Source organism: Pseudophryne corroboree (assembly GCF_028390025.1).
Source record: "Pseudophryne corroboree isolate aPseCor3 chromosome 3 unlocalized genomic scaffold, aPseCor3.hap2 SUPER_3_unloc_1, whole genome shotgun sequence".
Lineage (NCBI taxonomy): Eukaryota > Metazoa > Chordata > Amphibia > Anura > Myobatrachidae > Pseudophryne > Pseudophryne corroboree.
The window spans coordinates 3,344,132-3,365,567 of NW_026967493.1; positions in this window are offsets into that span (position 1 = coordinate 3,344,132).

Here is a 21,436-nt window from a genome sequence, read left to right on the forward strand (position 1 = left end):
ATAACAGCTGTGGGACAGCCGGCTTCTCAGCCAGTGCCTGCCCAGGCGTCTCAAAGGCCATCAGGGGCTCAAAAACGCCCGCTACCTCAGATGGCAGACACAGATGTCGACACGGAGTCCGACTCCAGTGTCTACGAGGACGAGAGTAATGTACATTCCACAAGGGCCATCCGATGCATGATTACGGCAATGAAAGATGTGTTGCACATTTCTGACATTAAACCAGGTACCACTAAAAAGGGTATTATGTTTGGGGAGAAAAAGCAACCGATGGTTTTTCCCCCATCAGATGAATTAAATGAATTGTGTGAAGAAGCGTGGGCTTCCCCCGATAAGAAACTAGTGATTTCTAAAAAATTACTGATGGCGTACCCTTTCCCGCCAGAGGACAGGTTACGGTGGGAGACATCCCCTAGGGTGGATAAGGCGCTCACACGCTTGTCAAAAAAGGTGGCACTGCCGTCTCGGGATACGGCCGCCTTAAAGGAGCCTGCGGATAGAAAGCAGGAAGCTATCCTGAAGTCTGTATAAACACACTCAGGTACTATATTGAGAACTGCAATTGTGTCAGCTTGGATGTGTGGTGCTGCCGCAGCTTGGTCTGATACCCTGTCAGATAATATTGATACCCTCGATAGGGATACGATTTTGCTAACCATAGAGCATATTAAAGACGTCGTCTTATATATGAGAGATGCACAGAGGGATATTTGCCGGCTGGCATCTAGAATTAATGCAATGTCCATTTCTGCCAGGAGAGTATTATGGACTCGGCAGTGGACAGGTGATGCTGATTCTAAAAGGCACATGGAGGTTTTGCCTTACAAAGGTGAGGAATTGTTTGGGGATGGTCTCTCGGACCTCGTATCCACAGCAACAGCTGGGAAGTCGACATTTTTACCTCAGGTTTCCTCACAGCCTAAGAAAGCACCGTATTATCTGGTACAGTCCTTTCGGCCCCAGAAAGGCAAGCGGGTCAGAGGCGCTTCCTTTCTGCCCAGAGGCAAGGGAAGAGGGAAAAAGCTGCAGAGACAGCCAGTTCTCAGGAACAAAAATCCTCCCCCGCTTCCTCTAAGTCCACCGCATGACGCTGGGGCTCCACAGGCGGAGCCAGGTGCGGTGGGGGCGCGTCTCCGGAACTTCAGCGACCAGTGGGTTCGCTCACAGGTGGATCCCTGGGTTTTGCAAGTAGTATCACAGGGATACAAGCTGGAGTTCGAGGCGACTCCCCCTCGCCGTTACCTCAAATCAGCCTTGCCTGCTGCTCTCTGAGAAAGGGAGGTAGTACTGGCGGCAATTCACAAGCTGTATCTTCAGCAGGTGATAATCAAGGTACCCCTCCTTCAACAGGGACGGGGTTACTATTCCACAATGTTTGTGGTACTGAAACCAGACGGTTCGGTGAGACCCATCCTAAATTTAAAATCCTTGAACATTTATATAAGAAAGTTCAAGTTCAAGATGGAATCGCTCAGGGCGGTTATTGCAAGCCTGGAAGAGGGGGATTTTATGGTGTCATTGGACATCAAGGATGCTTACCTGCATGTCCCCATTTATCCACCCCACCAGGAGTACCTCAGGTTTGTGGTACAGGACTGTCATTACCAATTCAAGACGCTTGGTCTGTCCACGGCACCGCGGGTATTTACCAAGGTAATGTCCGAAATGATGATGCTCCTCCGAAAGAAAGGAGTCATAATTATCCCGTACTTGGACGATCTCCTTATAAAGGCGAGGTCCAAAGAGCAGTTGCTAGTCAGCGTAGCACTATCTCAGGAAGTGCTGCATCAGCACGGCTGGATTCTGAATATCCCAAAGTCACAGCTGATTCCTGCAAAGCGTCTGCTGTTCTTGGGCATGATTCTGGACATAGAACAGAAGAAGGTGTTTCTCCCGGAGGAGAAGGCCCAGGACTTATCATCTCTGGTCAGGGACCTCCTGAAACCAAAGCAGGTCTCGGTGCATCACTGCACGCGAGTCCTGGGAAAGATGGTAGCTTCTTACGAAGCAATTCCTTTCGGCAGATTCCATGCAAGGATCTTTCAGTGGGATCTGTTGGACAAGTGGTCCGGATCGCATCTCCAGATGCATCGGTTGATCACTCTGTCCCCGAGGGCCAGGGTGTCTCTGCTGTGGTGGCTGCAGAGTGCTCATCTGCTCGAAGGCCGCAGATTCGGCATACAGGACTGGGTCCTGGTGACCACGGATGCAAGCCTCCGAGGTTGGGGGGCAGTCACCCAGGGAAGAAACTTCCAAGGACAATGGTCGAGTCAGGAAACTTTCCTACACATAAATATTCTGGAACTAAGGGCCATTTACAACGCCCTGAGTCAAGCGGAACCCCTGCTTCAAAACCAACCAGTTCTGATTCAGTCAGACAACATCACAGCGGTCGCCCATGTAAACAGCCAGGGCGGCACAAGAAGCAGGATGGCAATGGCAGAAGCCACAAGAATTCTTCGATGGGCGGAGAATCACGTGATAGCACTGGCAGCAGTGTTCATTCCGGGAGTGGACAACTGGGAAGCAGACTTCCTCAGCAGGCACGACCTCCACCCGGGAGAGTGGGGACTTCATCCAGAAGTCTTCAAGATGATTGTACACCGGTGGGAACGACCACAGGTGGACATGATGGCGTCCCGCCTCAACAAAAAGCTAAAAAGATATTGCGCCAGGTCAAGGGACCCTCAGGCGATAGCTGTGGACGCTCTGGTAACGCCGTGGGTGTACCAGTCGGTGTATGTGTTCCCTCCTCTTCCTCTCATACCCAAGGTACTGAGGATAGTAAGAAAGAGAGGAGTAAGGACAATACTCATCGTTCCGGATTGGCCAAGAAGAACTTGGTACCCAGAACTACAAGAAATGATCTCAGAGGACCCATGGCCTCTGCCCCTCAGACAGGACCTGCTACAGCAGGGGCCCTGTCTGTTCCAAGACTTACCGCGGCTGCGTTTGACGGCATCGCGGTTGAACGCCGGATCCTAGCGGAGAAGGGCATTCCAGATGAAGTCATTCCTACGCTGATAAAGGCTAGGAAAGATGTGACAGCAAAACATTATCATCGCATATGGCGAAAATATGTTGCTTGGTGTGAGGCCAGGAAGGCCCCAACGGAAGAATTCCAGCTGGGTCGATTTCTGCACTTCCTACAGGCAGGAGTGACTATGGGCCTAAAATTGGGATCCATAAAAGTCCAGATTTCGGTCCTGTATATTTTCTTTCAGAAAGAACTGGCTTCACTGCCTGAAGTTCAGATGTTTGTTAAGGGAGTGCAGCATATTCAGCCTCCTTTTGTGCCTCCAGTGGCACCTTGGGATCTCAAAGTGGTGTTGGATTTCCTAAAGTCACATTGGTTTGAGCCACTTAAGACCGTGGAGTTAAAATATGTGGAAGGTGGTCATGCTGTTGGCCTTGGCGTCGGCCAGGCGGGTGTCAGAATTAGCGGCTTTGTCGTGTAAAAGCCCTTATCTGATTTTCCATATGGACAGAGCAGAACTGAGGACTCGTCCCCAGTTTCTCCCTAAGGTGGTATCAGCATTTCATTTGAACCAACCTATTGTGGTGCCTGCGGCTACTCTGGACTTGGAGGATTCCAAGTTACTGGACGTAGTCAGGGCCCTGAAAATCTATGTTTCCAGGACAGCTAGAGTCAGGAAAACTGACTCGCTATTTATCCTGCATGCACCCAACAAACTGGGTGCTCCTGCTTCGAAGCAGACAATTGCTCGTTGGATCTGTAGGACGATTCAGCTTGCACATTCCGCCGCTGGACTGCCGCATCCTAATTCTGTAAAAGCCCATTCCACAAGGAAGATGGGTTCTTCTTGGGCGGCTGCCCGAGGGGTCTCGGCTTTACAACTTTGCCGAGCTGCTACTTGGTCGGGTTCAAACACTTTTGCTAAATTCTACAAGTTTGATACCCTGGCTGAGGAGGACCTAGAGTTTGCTCATTCGGTGCTGCAGAGTCATCCGCACTCTCCCGCCCGTTTGGGAGCTTTGGTATAATCCCCATGGTCCTTACGGAGTACCCAGCATCCACTAGGACGTCAGAGAAAATAAGAATTTACTCACTGGTAATTCTATTTCTCGTAGTCCGTAGTGGATGCTGGGAGCCCATCCCACGTGCGGACTCTCTGCAATACATGTATATAGTTATTGCATAACAAAAGGGTTATTGTTTGAGCCATCTGTTACTGAGGCTCATTATTGTTTCATACTGTTAACTGGGTATGATTATCACAAGTTGTACGGTGTGATTGGTGTGGCTGGTATGAGTCTTACCCTGGATTCCAAATCCTTTCCTAGTAATGTCAGCTCTTCCAGGCACAGTTTCCCTAACTGAGGTCTGGGGGAGGGGCATAGAGGGAGGAGCCAGTGCACACCAGATATAGTACGTAATCTTTCTTTTAGAGTGCCCAGTCTCCTGCGGAGCCCGTCTATACCCCATGGTCCTTACGGAGTACGCAGCATCCACTACGGACTACGAGAAATAGAATTACCGGTGAGTAAATTCTTATTTTCTAAATGTCTCAATCAGAAGCTTTTGTCCTGGAGGTGCCGTGAAAAAAATTCTGATGGTCTAGGGTGCCGTGATTCCAAAAAGTTTGGGAACCACTGTCCTATACATAGAACACTTAATAATTTTGTAACTGGGGCCTGATTTGTAAAAAAAAACATTGGCATATTCATGTATAGAATGTCTGAATAAGTTTATCAATAAATATTCTGAAAAAAGTAAGTTTTCGTATTATGGGTTTTATATATATATTTGGAAGGCAACCTGCTATTGACTAGCATTTGGAGTGCAGAAGAGTGTTGCTGTTAGTGATCAAAGCAGTTATTGTGTTCGATGGTAGGTATACTTGTCCAAGGTTTCTGCCCTATGAGTTTAAATCCCCAGGAATGTATCTGTAAATGGCTTGCTAGGAGCTATTCCAGCTTCTGTAAAAGCCGATTAAGTGTTCCTGGGGTTATGGAAAGTGAGGGAGGGAGGGCTCCATCCATTAGTCCCAGTTCGGGTCTTTAGGGCCTTCGCCTCAGAGAAGACTAATAAGTGCTTACACCTGCATGAGTGTGTTAAAAGGCTATCAGCCTGGATACGGAGGCTCTCGTTACCTGGGGCGCAAGCTGCTGGCTTGCAGAGACACCATCAGTGCTTGAAATAAGTGCTGTATTGAGTTGCTGTTTTGTGAGTTGGACAGTAGGTAATTCTCACACATAGGGAATCTTTGTTTAGTCAGAGTCTATAGGAGAGGCTAGGATTTAGGTTTGATGTATTTCTCTTACGTCCTAGAGGAAGCTGGGGTCCACATTAGTACCATGGGGTATAGACGGGAGCCCTGGGCACTTTAAGAGTTTAATAGTGTGAGCTAGCTCCTCCCTCCATGCCCTTCCTACCAGTCTCAGTTTAGAAAATGTGCCTGGAGGAGCCGGTCACAGCTAGGGGAGCTCTTAGGGGTTTTTCTAGTTTTATTATTTTATAAGAGTTTGTTAGGTACAGGAAGGCTGCTGACAACAGCCTCCCTGCTTCGTGGGACTTAAGGGGGGAGTAGGATCGAACCCTAGAGGTTATTGGCTCCTATCTCCGCTGACAGGACACTGAGCTCTTGAGGGTGATGATCGCAAGCCCATGAGGCAACCGCTCACTCGCGCAGCACGGCCGCGACCCCCTAACAGCCAGAAGAAAGAAGAGTGGTGAGTATGACGCTGGTGCCCCGGGAAGCGGTTCACCGGCGGGAATTGCGGCACAAGGGTGGGAGCGCAGCTCTGACAGGCTGCGCTCCGGAAGGCTCAGCGGACACATGGTGTTAGGCGCTGTGAGGGGCGTCCTGGGCCAGTGCAATACCCTACACAGGTCAAGATAGCTTTCAAGGTCTAACCCGCTGTTTGCTGCCTCAGGCCAGTTTAATCTCTAAGTGCGGGAAGACGCACCATTACAGAGGGCGGAGCTTCTCCTCAGAGCGGATCCAGCACTCACCAGCGCCATTTTCTCCATGCAGATCACAGCATCAGAAACGCTGACAGGGAGCGCTGCCCTCCACATAACTCCAGCTGTTTATCCTGTTAAGGCTACTCAGTCAGCGCCAGCCATTGTTATATTGACTGCTTACTAGGACGTTGTGTGACTGGTTCCTTATACTCTGTGACTCTCTGAAGGTACTCTGGGGAAACTGTGTCTGACATTTTCCTGTCTCTGTGTGTAAATATGTATATCTCACATTACCATGTCTAGGGACTCTGGGTCTTATGCTGTGCCTTTCACCCCAACTCTGTACCCTAGAAAGCGTACACTTGGCCAAATAATGCATATTAGGGGTGTAACATATGATTGAGGCTATCTTTTTAAAAATACATTTGACTGTCGTATTGTCAAATGTCGAAACGGATCCAATGTTTTTTTGTCGAAAACGTGTTGAATTGTCGAATCCAATTCGACATGGGGTTTTTGTCGAAAGAACCCCATTTTCAACAAAACAAAGGATTCGACACCAATTGAATAAACCCGTATTCCACATCCCTAAAGAGTGTCTAAATTGTCAAAGAGGGATGTGTTACCTATCCATAAGGTACAACTTCCATAAGGGATTCGGCTGATCGCAGATTGAGACTATTCTCTAATGCTGTACATACTGGTGTAACTCAGAGGCCCACAATTAAGTTGATCTCTGGGGCGAGTGTAACATGGTCAGGTTTCTTACTTGACTTAGATTCTAGGTATGACTGTGACATTTCCTTGTTTCTATGTCACATACAGGATGCTACAGACTTCTCGGCTGGTGGCCGTGACGGAGTTTGGCCTGCGTGACACATGGTCGTCTGTCCTGGCAGCTTAGACATGCAGGGGACGGTGCCGACACCAATGGACTGCGGATACAGAGTAAGGTATGATGAGTCCGCCCTTCACAGGTGAGCCCCTGTTGGGGACGTGCTGGTTACGTAACTATCCCAGCCGACTGTGGATAAGTCGACATGTCTTCCTTTAGTACTAACCAGAATATTGTATCCTCTCACACACTGCAATACATTCGAACCGCAAGGGTTACACATAAATCAAAGGGTTCCTCCACTTCCTTTAGAGGACGTTGGGGACAATCCAGAAAATCTGCACCGCCAGGTTTCCAGAGACAGATTTGGGTTCTGCCTTCTCAAAACCTTTGGTTTGACGGTGGACCTCGCTGCCTGGGGATCAGGCAGGTGGGGGAAATGGTTTCACTCAATCATCCCGGTGATATCTTACCTAGGCCCTAGAATGAGTTAGGTTGCCAAGGGGGCGGATTAGAGTTTCTAGTGTTGCCGCCTCAAGGATTCTTCGGCTCGGGCTTACTAGCTTCTCAGGCAAAAAGGGTACAATACTGCTGATAGCTATTCAAACATTTGACATATGTCATTATCCGGTTTCACCTCATGTACATAACAGGGGTTAATACTCAAGCCTAAGGTCATTGAACCCTCACTGGTGGGTATTCAATCCTGGAGGGGGTCTGAGAGCAATGTTCTCGAGTAGAGAAATTCCATTCTGGCCGTCTCTCTAGACCTCTCTACGGTTGCGTTACAGCAATGTCACTTGCAGTTCCAGACACTGCACTCTGCTTCTACAAGACCATGGCAGAGGTTATGCTCCTCCTCCACAAAGGGGGGGTGGACATACTTCCATAGCTGGACGAATTTATCATCCTCCAGGAAGATGTTATTACAGAGTGGTAATCTCACAAATCTACCATCCCAGGATCTTGGGTAGTTTCTGAATCTTCCTGTTTCATATTCGACAGGGAGGCTGCCCTTCCTGGGAGTGGTTTTTGACAATGTGCAGAGGGTGTTTCTACTGGGGGGAAAGCGTTGATGTTCCAATCGATGGGCCGGGATGTCCTAAAGCCAACCCGGGAGTCGGTTTATCAGTGCATTCGCCTTCTGGGAAAGATGGTTGCCTCCTGCGAGGCTCTAAAGTTTGGAAGATTCCGACTGGACATCCTAGACAATTGGTCGGAGTCACACCTTCACATGTACCAGCGAATACGACTCGCCAAAAGCCAGAATTTCACTCTCTCCTGGTGGTTGCAAACTGCTCACCTTCTCAGGGGCCGCAAGTTCGGGATTCAGATTTGGATCCTTCTGAGATGCAAGTCTCGGAGTTTGGGGAGAACTCACTCAGGGAGAAAACTTCTAAGGAAGGTGGTCAAGTCTGGAATACGTCCTTCGATAAACGTTCTGGAACTAAGGGCCTTATGCAATGGCTTTTTATGAGCGGCACATCTTCTGCAAGATCAAACCATTCACGTTCAGTCGGACAACGTCACGACAGTGTCCTACACGAACAGGAGTGGTGGAACGAAGAATAGAGCTGCAATGTCAGAGGTAACAGGATCCTCTTGGCGGAAAACTACGCGGTGGCGCTATCGGCAACCTTCATTCCAGGAGTGGACAACAGGGAAGAGGACTTCCTCAGCAGACACGATCTCCATCCAGGAGAATGGGACCTACACCCTGAGGTGTTCGAGGAGGTAACAAGTCGTAACAATCGTTGGGGTGTACCTCAAATTGATATGATGGCCTCCCGCCTCATCAGGATGCTTCGGGGGTACGGTTCCAAGTCAAGAGACCCACAGATGGTGGCGGTGGACACCCTGGTAGCTCCGTGGGTGTTCCAGTCAGTGTATGGGTTCCCTCCACTTCCGCGCATCTCAGGATTCTCAAACTAATAAGCAAGCATTCAGGTGATCTTCATTGCTCCAGACTGGCCAACATGGGCTTGATACGCGGATCTTCTGGATTTACTGCTGGAGGATCCAAGGCCTCTTCCTCTTCGCGAGGACCTTCTGCAACAGGGGCCATTTGCTTATCGAGACTTACCACGGCTATGTTTGATGGCATGGAGGTTGGACGCCTGATTTTAGCTCGGAAGGGCATTCCGAAAACAGTAATTCCTACCCTGATACAGGCTAGGAAGGGAGTAACGTCTAAACATTACAATCTGATTTGGAAAAAGTACGGGTCTTTTTGTGCATCCAAGAAGTTTCCTGCGGTGGAGTTTCAGCTGTGACTGTTGCTCCTCTTTCTGCAAGCAGGTGTGGATGTGGGCCTACGCTTGCATTCCATAGACGTCCAGATTTTGTCCATGTCCATTTTCTTCCAGAAACAAATGGCTGCTCTCCCTGAGGTTCAGACTTTTTTTGAAAGGAGTTCTGCACATCCAACCGCTGTTTGTGCCTCCTACGGCACCTTGGGATCTTAATGTGGTGCTGCAGTTCCTGCAATCGGTTTGGTTCGAACCTTTACCGAGGGTGGACGTAAAATGTCTTACTTGGTAGTATGTCACACTGTTGGCATTTGCATCTACTAGGTGTGTGTCAGACTTGGGGGCCTTGTCCTACAAGAGCCCCTACTTTATTTTCCTTGATGATAGGGCTGAGCTCAGAACGTGTCGGCAATCTTTTCCAAAGGTTGTGGCAGCTTTTCATATCGTCCAACCTATTGTGGTGCCAGTGGCTACTGGCTCCTCAATTACCTTACAGTCCTTGGATGTTGTGACGGCTTTGAACATTTACGTGAAGTAACCTTCTCGTCTCAGGATATCAGATTCTCTGTTTGTCCTTTATGCTCCCAACAAGGTTGGGTGTCCTGCTTCTAAGCAGACGATTTCTCGCTGGATCAGGTTTACTGTCCAGTATGCTTCTTTTTATGGCAGGTCTGCCGTGTTCAAATTCTGTTAAGGCCCACTCTACACGTAAAGTGGGTTCTTCCTGGGCGGCTGCCGGAGGGTCTCTGCTTTTACAGCTTGGCCGAGCAGCTATTTGGTCAGGGTCGAACACGTTTGCTAAGTTCTACAAGTTTGATACTTTGGCCTCTGAGGCCCTAAAGTTTGGTCTATCGGTTCTGCAGGAGCCTCCGCACTCTCCCTCCCGTACTGGGAGCTTTGGTACATCCCCATGGTACTAATGTGGACCCCAGCATCCTCTAGGACGTAAGAGAAAATAGGATTTTAATTACCTACCAGTAAATCCTTTTCTCGTAGTCCGTAGAGGATGCTTAGTTTTCCTGCATTTCTACTTGGTTAAGTATTGATTCAGCTGTTGCTGTTCCTGTTTCATGCTTGGTTAGCATAGTTTCTTCAGGTTACATGCTTCCTGTTCCCCTCAGCATAGAGAGGAAGTTTTTCCTGTCTCCTAGAAGCATGGAGGCCAAGTGGGAAAGTTTTTTTTTATTTTCTTACCTCATAAGAGTGCCCAGTGGCCCTTTTTAGCCGCAGTAGGTGATGGTGTGGCTCCCTGGAAACACCCATGCTGCTGCCTGGAGTATTTCTAAGCTATGGGAAACCAAATCCGAAATGACGCTGATTTCGGGAAGTACAAACTGCGCATGCATGACTCCGGAGTCCTGATAACGCAACAACCAGAATGCCATGAGGCATTGTGATCACAGTCATGGATGGCTGATACAAGTACAAAACACAGGTTCATAGAGAATCCAATGTCTAACAAATTTATCCAGTCAGCATTACCAGTCACAAACGTGGAAAGCAGGGCAATGGAGAACAGCTTGAACAATTTTTTTTTTTTTCAAGATTCTTTTTTTTATTCGTTTTCAAATAAATTGGGGGGGGGGGGGCGGCGGAAGGAAGGATTACAGAAATAAAAAAGGGAGGGAAAAGGGAGCAGACATTGCAGTATGACAAAACAGACAAATAGAGTTCTTAGCAGTAGTTCGATACTTCATATTAGTCTACACCACTAGGGGCAATTGTGTACAATATACAACGGACATCATCTCCTATAAGAGATACCTTATCCGAGAGTAACAAAGGCTAACTGTCCCAAAATTGCCAAATCAAAATACTCTAGGGGGCCTCTCTGAGGCATAATGTTATTATAAACTAGGATGGTATGACCAGGAACTTACAACTTCCAGATTGGAATTATACTATTGAGGTAGGGTGTCAAGGGGGCTGTGTCTTCCTATATGCACACCATACTGCCCATTTTGCGGTTTGCTTGGCGTTTCCTGAAGTAAAAGTTACGCCCACCATCTCAAACTCAAAATAAGACTGAACAGTGGTTTCAATAGCAGAAATAGTAGGTATCGCGGGGGAGCACCAATTGCGTGCAAATAGCGACTTTGTGGTGGATAGAATGTGGCCCAAGACATATTTAATGTGATGAGGGATATACCTGGGAAAGAGGTGTAGTAGGGCTAATGTAGGTTGGGGAGATACCGAAAAGCCCACAATCTTAGAGATAAGGTCAAAAACATGATACCAGAGGGTCGAGACCGAAGGGCATGACCAAAACATGTGCATGAGCATCCCAACGTTACCACATAAGCGCCAGCAATCATTAGAGGTAGTTGGCCATATGGAGTGGAGGAGGGCCGGTGTGAAATATTGGCGATGTATTAATTTATAAAACTGTTCTATGTGTGATACACATTTAGACAAATTAAAACAGGAGGTAAATATCAAATGCCATTCATCCTCTGTCAGGACACTATTCAAGTCGGATTCCCACTTCACCTGATACTTAAGTTTAGTCTGGGAGGAGGGGCAGTTGAGAAGAGCATACCATCTAGAGACACTGTACCTTTGCGGTCAGTTCTCACGATGGAGTGAACATATTTAGGGATTGGTAGTAATCTGTCATGTGGCATAGGTACACTCTGCAACCAGTGTCGGAGCTGAAGATATTTATAGAAATCTCCCTTGGGGAGAGAGAACTTAGATTGCAGTTGGGCATATGACATTAAAATACCCCCTTCCGTTACATCTTGAAGAGTCCTAGCCCCCTGGGAAACCCACAAGCGAAATGATAAATCCGGAACTACACCCACCACTCCTTCCAGTGGGAAATCTAGGGAAGGGGGGGAGAGATTTCCGGTAACAACCCTACCAAGGTCAGCCATGATTTACGTGTGGATTGCACCACAGCCGATCTCAAAAATAAATTCGACCTCTAAGTAACGGGCATTCCCAAGACACTAGATATAGGGAGAGGAGATAAGAGGACCCTTTCCAAGGAGACCCATATTTTAGGAAAATCCGTCTCTGTCCACACTCCTAATGGAGCCAAAATACACGCTATCTAGTATAATTGTAAATCGGGAAAAGCTAAACCACCTCTCGATTTCGGTAAGGACAAAATTTTACGAGCTAGTCTTGGTTTTTTGCCTCTCCCCACATATCTGATTTAGTACAGAATTAAATTTGGACAATAAGGCATTAGATAATAGGATGGGGATAGTCCTAAATAGATAAAAAAGTTTGGGGAGCAGGACCATCTTCAAAGCTGCTATGCGACCCAACCACAATATGTTCTATAACATCCATTCTTTCGTTAACATTGTTAGTTTTGTCAAAAGGGGGAGGGGGTAATTACAGCCAATAAGATCCAAAATTTTACGGGAACTACAGATGCCTAAGTAGTTCAGGCAATCCACTTGCCAGGCATAAGTATATTGGGACTTCAGTTGATCGAGAAGGGCAGCGAATCGGGAGCGCTTCTGTTTTAGACACATTGAGTTTGTACCAAGAGACCACAGAGTAGGCCTGCAAGACGTCATGGAGGGCTCGAAGAGAATCGTGAGGTTCGGTAATGGTGAGAAGGACATCATCCGCAAAGAGGCATATCTTGTACATATGACCAAACAAAGCTGGACCTCTCACCCTGGGATTTATGCGGATAGCCTCCGCCAAAGGTTCTATGGCTAATACAAAACTAAAGGAGATAGCGGGTAACCTTGGCGACTACCATTTGAAATTGTAAATATGGGAGAGAGCATACCATTTATAAATACTCTAGCCGAAGGGACAGAGTAGAGTGCAGTAATTGAGGATAGGGCCCTACCAGAGATACCAAATTTTATCAAAACTGCTTTCAGATAGCCCCAGTGTAGTCTGTCGAACGTCTTCTCTGCATCCAATGAAAGTAACAGAGGATCCAACGACTCGGAGAAGGCTTCGAACAGATCTATAATCCTCCTGGTGTTATTGGGAGCCTGGCGGTTCTGAACAAAGCCCACTTGGTCTTGGTTAATAAGGGATGGTAATAGCGGATTTAATCCATTAGCTATTAGTTTTGCATAAATTTTAACGTCTGAATTTAAGAGGGCAATAGGGCAGTAGTTAGATAGCATAACTGGGTTCTTACCAGGTTTGGGGAAAGCTACTATTCTGGCTTCCAGCATTTCCCATGGAAACGAGCCAGTTGACGTAGCCTCATCAAAAATCATCCTCAAGACTGGGGCTAGGGTATCTCTATAACATTTAAACAACCCGTTCGTGAAGCCATCTGGGCCAGGGGCTTTATCTGACGGGAGGCCATCAATTACTCGACTAATCTCCTCTAACGTCCAGGGGCATTCCATCAACTGAAGGGATTGGGGATCTAAGCTGGGAAAATTCAGTGTACTCAAAAACGCGTCAATCTCAGAACTAGTTGGTTGCGGGGTAGTAGGGTCCGAGCGGAGATTATATAGGGCTGAATAGTACTCTGCGAAGGCATTGGCTATGTCCAAAGGGTCAGAGACTTTCAAGCCTTTAACATTAAAAACCTCCTTAACTCTCTCAGTTGCCATTTTGCCTCTCAGCTTCCTGGCTAACATTTGTCCCTCCTTATCCCCGTGGGTATAGAATTTTTGCTTCAGCCTAAAGAGGTTCTTATGCACCTCTTTCAGGGTTAGGATATTCCATTCTTCCCTAACACGGAGCAGCTCCCGATAATGATTTATTATCGGGGGAGGATTTGAGCCTATGTTCCGGGTCTGCTAAGAGCGCTTCTACTTCGAAAGCTGTTGCAAAAGCAACAAGATGGTGTCGAGCTGCCTCTTGGATGACCGAGCCCCTAACTACCGCCTTTAGCGCACACCAGGTGTTAAACACAGATGTGTCAGCTGGATCATTGCATTCTAGGTAGGAGGATAAGGCTTGAGAGATACATGATTTGGCTTCTTTATCCATGAGGAGCGACTCGCCAAGGCGCCACGGTCGAGGGGAAGACTGAAGGGAAGTCGAATCCAAATGTAATTTTAAGGCCGAATGGTCCGACCAAGGGATTGGCAATATAGTGACCCGCTTTATTTGTTGTAACGCCCATTTGTCTGACAGCGCCAAGTCAATCCTAGAGAATGACCCGTGAATTTGGGAATAGAAGGTGTAATCTCTACAGTTAGGATTCCGTGCCCTCTAAACGTCATACAGGCCATACTCATGTAAAATGCATCTAAATGTTTGGGAATGATCCCGAGTTGGGAGAGTTTGCAGGAGTCGATGGGTAGACTACTTATCTAAACATGGGTCTAAAACCAAATTAAAATCTCCCACTATTAATAATGCTCCACTGAGGCAAGATTGAAGGTTAGTACAGAATTTCCTAATAAATGTGGTTTGCTTGACATTAGGGACATAAACCACCGCTGATGTTACTGGTTTGTCATTCAACGTCCCAGTAAGAATCAGGTAGTGGCCATCAGCATCAGTGATTTTCTTATCCAACACAAAATTGCACGAGCAGGAGAATAAAAATGCCACGAAGGGGGGGGGTGGGGGAGATCGATGCCATAAAGTAAGTTTCCTGCAAGACAATCACTTGTGCCTTAAGTTTGGCAAAATGACATAAAGCAAGCCACCGTTTATTTGGGGAGTTAAGGCCTTTAACATTAAGGGATATTACATTAACCATTTTGCGAGTAGAGGGGAGAAAGCTAGAACACAGGGCTGATTTGAAGATGTGGACTTGAGAACATGTCTATTGGTAAGCATTTGCTATACACATTGCAATGTGAGGGGGGGGGACATAAAGGGATGGAAAATGGTAAAAAGAAGGGAAAAATAGGTCGAGCGCCTCGTGGGTGCAACTTGGGGCCGCCTAGCAGAACGGCACATAGAAGGTAGTGGGCAGAATAGCCACCCCTTACACTCCAAAATCAGAAAGACTCCGCGGTCCAAATCAGGCTATAACTATAGCGCCCGCACCTGTCGGGCCGATTGAAAATGAATTGAGCAATATAACTGAGACCGCAGGTCCGATACAACCAACAATACAGCAAACAGTAACATAGAACATTCCAGAAAGAGAAGAAGAAAAAAAGAACATAAGGAACACCAGTGAACACATACCTAATAGGTAGAGACAGGTAAATCAGCCTTGTGGCGGAACGCACACCTATCAGCATAATAAAATTCAAATAAACACATAACATATGTAGATACAATATGCGAGTAGAATGAGCAATGTATAAAGTAAAGTAGCAAAACATACGACCGTAATGGACGTTAGTGCTGAGCTACATCGACACTAATACACATGTCACATCCTGCTATCACGGAGAATGAGTCTTAGTAGCCCAATCGGGAGAGATTTTATGATCTGTGGCCTTTACAGAAGAATCGTCCTCCAAATTCCAGGAACGGAGAAGTTGGGAGCCGACCGCCGGCGTGGAGACTACATTCGTGGCCACATTCCTCCTGATGATTAGTTTGGTTGGGAACCCCCAGCGATAGGGAATGTCAGCTCTCCTCAAAGCTTTAGTCACCAGGTGAAAGGAACGACGAGATGCCAACGTGGAGGCGGATAAATCACAGAATATCTGGAGATCACCCAGGATGTCTTCAGAGGAGTCTGACGGGCGAGCTGCACGAAGCACCATCTCTTTTACATGGTAATAATGAAACTGCATTATAGTGTCTCTCGGGGCATCTTTTGGGGCATTTTTGGATTCAGGGAGACGGTGAATTCGATCTAATAAAAAGTCAGTTAACGTGACCGTCGGGAGCAGCTTGGTAAATATGTCCGTGACGAATTCGAGCAGGTCAGTCGCTGAAACAGATTCCGGGATACCCCGTATTTTGATATTATTCCTGCGCGACCCATCCTCAAGGCTTCCAATTTTAGCACGGAGTTCAGTGATTTCCGACTGCATATGATTGTGTAGGGTAATAAGCCCGTTGTGGGACGCAACCACTTCTTTCAATTTGGTTTCCAACCGGTCAGTGCGTTGACCTACTTCATCTATGGATTGTTGTCAAACCTGCAGTGCTGATCTGAAGTCCGCTGAAATATCCGCTTTAAAGGAGGCTAACAGCTGTTTCATTGATCCGATCGTTAGCAGAGCATCATCTCCCAGACCGCCCTGAGTAGTCTGAGTCATAGGAGAGGGCTCAAAGGGAGAGCTCAAAGCAGATAGCTTGTGGGGTTTGTCGGTAGAGGAAGTGTTCTGATTCGTACATGGAGTCGATTGCGGTTTGAAGAAATTAACGGGAGGGACTCCTTCCGGATCCTTCTGTCGTTTGGGCGGCATTATCCCAGGTGGTGTATGTGTATGTCGAATCACACTGGTGACCTACGTTGTATTCAAGCACACGTGGGTAAGTATGGGTATAGGCAATAGACGTTTCATCAGAATGTTACTGTATATATGATTTCGGAGAGGGAGGAGCATAGCGAGTGTTCACATATGACGCTGACGGATCACCTGCATGGTGAAGCCTGCATACATCAAAATCAGCAGCCATTGGAAGTCAGCAGAAAATCTTCAAGGTCACAAACTCAGCTGTAGAGATGGAGATTCCCACGTATACAACGGGCAGCATAGATAATGATGCAGGTGAGGCAAAATCCCCTGTTATTACTAACAGTATCCACCAGGTGGCAGCGAAGACTGTCGAGGGATTTTACACCCCTGAATTTTCCACTTTCTGTCCCTCGCCGAATATAAATGCCCCGCTGGCATGGGGTGTGGGTAATGCAGAGCAGTGGGTATTGTGAGTGGGGTGGGCCGTGTTGAAGTATGAGAAAAAGCCCACAAATACAGCCCCCTCTCACCTCTGTTCCCTGCACACTGCCTATCTGCTGATGGTACGGCCAGCTGGTACTGGTGCAAGGTCCAGGGCACTGGGGAGACTGAGGCCGCGGGGCGGAGGTATACCGGGCCCCTCCGTACAGAGGCGGAAGGTACCGGGCCGTTGGGAAGCGCTGGCCGGAAGTAGTGCTGTCCGCCCACCCGATCACCGCTTCACGGGACTCAAGCGGCGCCTTCCGGCTCCCTCCATCCAGGGTCAGGAGATGCACATAGAGGTGGGCGAGTCGGGTAGCTGGGATCTTCACAGTGGGAGCGCAGGTCACTCAGCGTCCTTGGTTCTCTCGGCCGGCCGCCACACAAACTCCACTCCCCGGCTCCAGAGGTTGAGTAGGCCGCAGTGTATCGGATACGCTGGGTCACCGTAGGCGGAACAGGGGGAAGCCTACAGTGTGCAGGGGGTACCCCAGCAGTATCCCAAGCAATATAGAGGCACAGCCCGGCAGGGATAGGCCAATAAATCCCGTGTGCAGGCAGAATTAGCAGGAGCCCACCTATAGCACGTCCTGCTGTTTAGGCTGACAGGCCACTACCCCACAGCTTGAACAATTTAATCAAACTTCAAGCTGTAAGGACAGTGCTTATAGCAAAAAGAAAAACAGAATTTTATTCATGCCTTTTGTAGTAAAAAATAAATAAATACAAATCGGGAGATTTCAGAACTATTTTAGATCTGAGAGATTTAAATGGATATATTGGGGTCAATTTAAAGCGGATTGAATAGCATCGGGAGTTTGCTCCTGGGGCTATTTAATTCGGCGTGATGTTAAGTCTGAGAATGCCTGTTCCCCTGGACTAAACCGGGTGATTCGTCGGGAGAACGAGCGTTCTCTGACTTGTTTCTGTCAGCAATCAGCATCGTGCTGGCACTTTTGTCGGATTTCTGCTCACATCCCTCCAGGTGTGCAAGAAAAAATCCTGACGTCGGCAGTCAAGCCACGCTGAATTGAAGCAAACTCCCGGTGCTATTCAATTTTCTTTTGAATTGAGTTGACCCCAATCAGGCAAGAAAATTTCATATGGAAATGTTAAAGTCAATTCTAGCAGGAATTAGGCCAGAAGACTCTTTAAATTCATTAGATTTTAAAGACTCCTACTTTCATGTACCAATAAAGAATGATCAGAAATATCTAAGATTTTGTGTCACCAAAAATCATTTCCAGTTTGGACTGTCCACGGCACCAAGGACTCTTACGACAGTGCTGGTAACTATGGGGGTAATGCCAAGTTGATCGCAGCAGGATTTTTGTTAGCAATTGGGCAAAACCATGTGCACTGCAGGGGAGGTAGATATAACATGTGCAGTGAGAGTTAGATTTGGGTGTGGTGGGTTCAATCTGCAATCTAATTTGCAGTGTAAAAATAAAGCAGCCAGTATTTACCCTGCACAGAAACAATATAACCCACCCAAATCTAACGCTCTCTGCACATGTTACATCTGCCTCCCCTCAGTGCACATGGTTTTGCCCAATTGCTATCAAAAATCCTGCTGCGATCAACTTGGAATTACCCCCTATGATTGCACATTTAAAGAAACTGGGCATTTTAATATGGCCTTACCTGGACATTATGTTAGTGTCAGGAAAATCAGAGGAGATAGTGCAGAACACTCTACATGAAATACTGCAATTTACGCAAACAAATGGCTGGATCATAAATTCTAAGTAAAGTCAGTGGCCACAACTCAAAAAAATCTAATTTTTAGGATAACAAATAGATATCCAGAGATACCAGATAAGGCTTTCAGAGGAAAGATATATAAAAATACAAAGATATACAATAAACAAGGAGAATTCAGCTGCAAACGGGAGTAAAATGACTAGTTATGATGTCACCAACAATAAATGTGGCAACATGGGCCAGATGGCACATGAAAGAATTATAATGGGATATAATAAAATATGCCCGGGTAGAAAATTACCTCTTCATCACATACAGTTAAAACCACAACGCTGTCAATGGTTTGGAGGAAAATTATGGAGCTACAAACGAGATCAACAATGTTATTTCAACCACAATATCTAATACTTACAGCAGATGCCAGCTCAAAAGGCTGGAGCACACCTATAGCTGCAAGTAACACAAGGAAGATGGACTCTTCAAGAAAGAACATTCTCATCTAATGGAATTAAGGGCAGTATGGAAGGCAATGTATCATTTCCCAGATCAGATAAAACAATCATTTAAAGGTATTCTCAGACAACATGACAGTAGTAACATATATAAAGCATCAAAGAGGTACCAAAAGCCATGTCCTTACGAAGGAAGTAGTAGAGATTATGAATTAAGCATCTTTCAATATCGGCATGCCATGTGGCTGGCAGGGAGAATGGGTAGCAGATTTTCTAAGCAGAGAAATAATATTTCAAAGAGAATGGGCGTTAAAGGAAGAGATATTTCAAACATCTGTAAGCCGATTTTGTTATCCAGAAATAGATTTAATGGCAACAAGTATAAACAAAAAGATACAAACAATATACCACTTAAAGGTAGTGCCCATATAAATTAACAACCTTTTGGACACACAGGCATGGCAGTGTCACCTTACACTCCTAAACCAACATACAGTTCACAAAGGTATCACCACTATGTCCTTTGGGGCCCTTCTATAGATAATCCAAACATAATCCACCATGTGAGACGAGTCTTCAATGCTAGAGGTTCCTTGTTCTTTAAATGACCTCAAAAAACATATAAAAGAATCTCATAGTATATCTAATCTTACCAGGAGAGAACAGAAAAATGGTTCCTTAGACCAGAGGTTCCCAAACGCGGTCCTCAAGGCACCCAATGGTCCAGGTTTTAGGTTTATCCATGCTTGGCCACAGGTGACTTAATTAGCACCCCATGCTATTTGATGGAACCATCTGTGCTGAGCCATGGATATACCTAAATCCTGGAGCGTTGGGGTGCCTCGAGGACTGCGTTTGGGAACCTCTGCCTTTAGACAGTCGAGATTCTGTGTCTGGCATTAGGATTTTCTTGGGATTAACATGTTTGGGTATAAATACCGACTTGGGGTACTTTTCTACTCAGACCTTGGGGAAGATGCACTGTGTATCGAAATGCGTTAGTTGAGGACTGTGACTGGACTCATTCATCACCTGCTGATGGACTGGGATATCTGGGGGGAGCCTAGGATATTCTTTAACTGCGCTGTTGTCTACTTTATTATAGTAAACTGAACCATCTGGTGAGAGTCCATTGATACTTTTTTAATTTGTATGTCATTTTATGGATGTGATTAAAACTATAAATACACTATTGGAAGCTTTTTTTTCTCATCTCATATGTACGGTGGAGTGGAATTTACACCCATATAGAGAAGTGTTTAAAATTGGGGTACACCGACTACTATGAATGTGTGATTGTCTACATTATAACTGTAGACCACCAAATCTGGAAGGGAGAAAATTGCACTATCTATATTGGGGAATTGTGACTATATGATACACTATGAGATTTTTTTTATATGTTTTATTTTAGGTCATTTAAAGAACAAGGAACCTCTAGCATTGAAGACATGTCTCACATGGTGGATTCTGTTTGGATTGTATATAGACAAATAAACAAAATATACCTCAATTCTTTTCCAGACATCAGGTGCCTGGGACAAAAGGAGTAGATGCACTGACACAGAAATGGAGCTTTGGGTTGGGTGATGTAGTCCTCACTCTTCCCATGATATATCAAATATTGAAGAAAGTCAGGGAAGAACAAGCAGAAGTTATAGCAATTCTACCATACTGACCAAGGAGAGCCATGGTTTCAATGGCACTGGAGATGTCATTAGAGAAGCCCTGGAACCTACCTATACAGACAAATATGTTAACTCAGGTTCCGATATCTTATCAGAACCCAGCATTTCTCAATTCAGTGTCTTGGAGATTGAGTGCAAATATTAAAAGAGAAATGACTTTCTGAGCAAGTGATTCAGCTTTTGTTACAGGCAATGTGACAAATTAGAAGACATTTATTTCTTTCATCGGAAGTACAGTAAATGTGCTAAAAGCAAATACTGCGCAAATGTTACTGATCTTACATGAAGGATTTATTAAAGGTTTGTCAGTCTCTACTATTAAGGTCCATATATCAGCGCTTAGTTCACTTCTAGATAAGAAGCTGGCAGAAGACGAATTAATGAATAGATTTTGTCAAGCAATTAACTGGATATATCCTCAAACTAGATCCATGGTTGCTCCTTGGGACTTAAATCTAGTCCTAAGAGGCTTACTGAAGGCTCCTTTTGAACCCTTGGAACAATCCAATTTGAAGTATTTAACTTGGAAAGTAAGCTTTTTCATTGCATTAGCTTCCGCTAAAAGAGTGAGTGAGATTCAGGCCCTATGGGCAGAAGATCCATGAATAAATATAAGGCCAGACAGGGAAATATTAAGAACGGGTCCAAAGTTTGTTCCAAAAGTAGTCTCAGCCTTCCATATTTTTTTTACGCAATCTAATTCTTATTATTCATGAAAGAAAGACAATCCTGAAATGACAAGGTAGTGATCACGAGTGCATGGAAATCAGTATCAACAGTGAGGACACATATATAAGCAGTAAGAAAGTAATACACAGTGCGTCATATACCAACTGT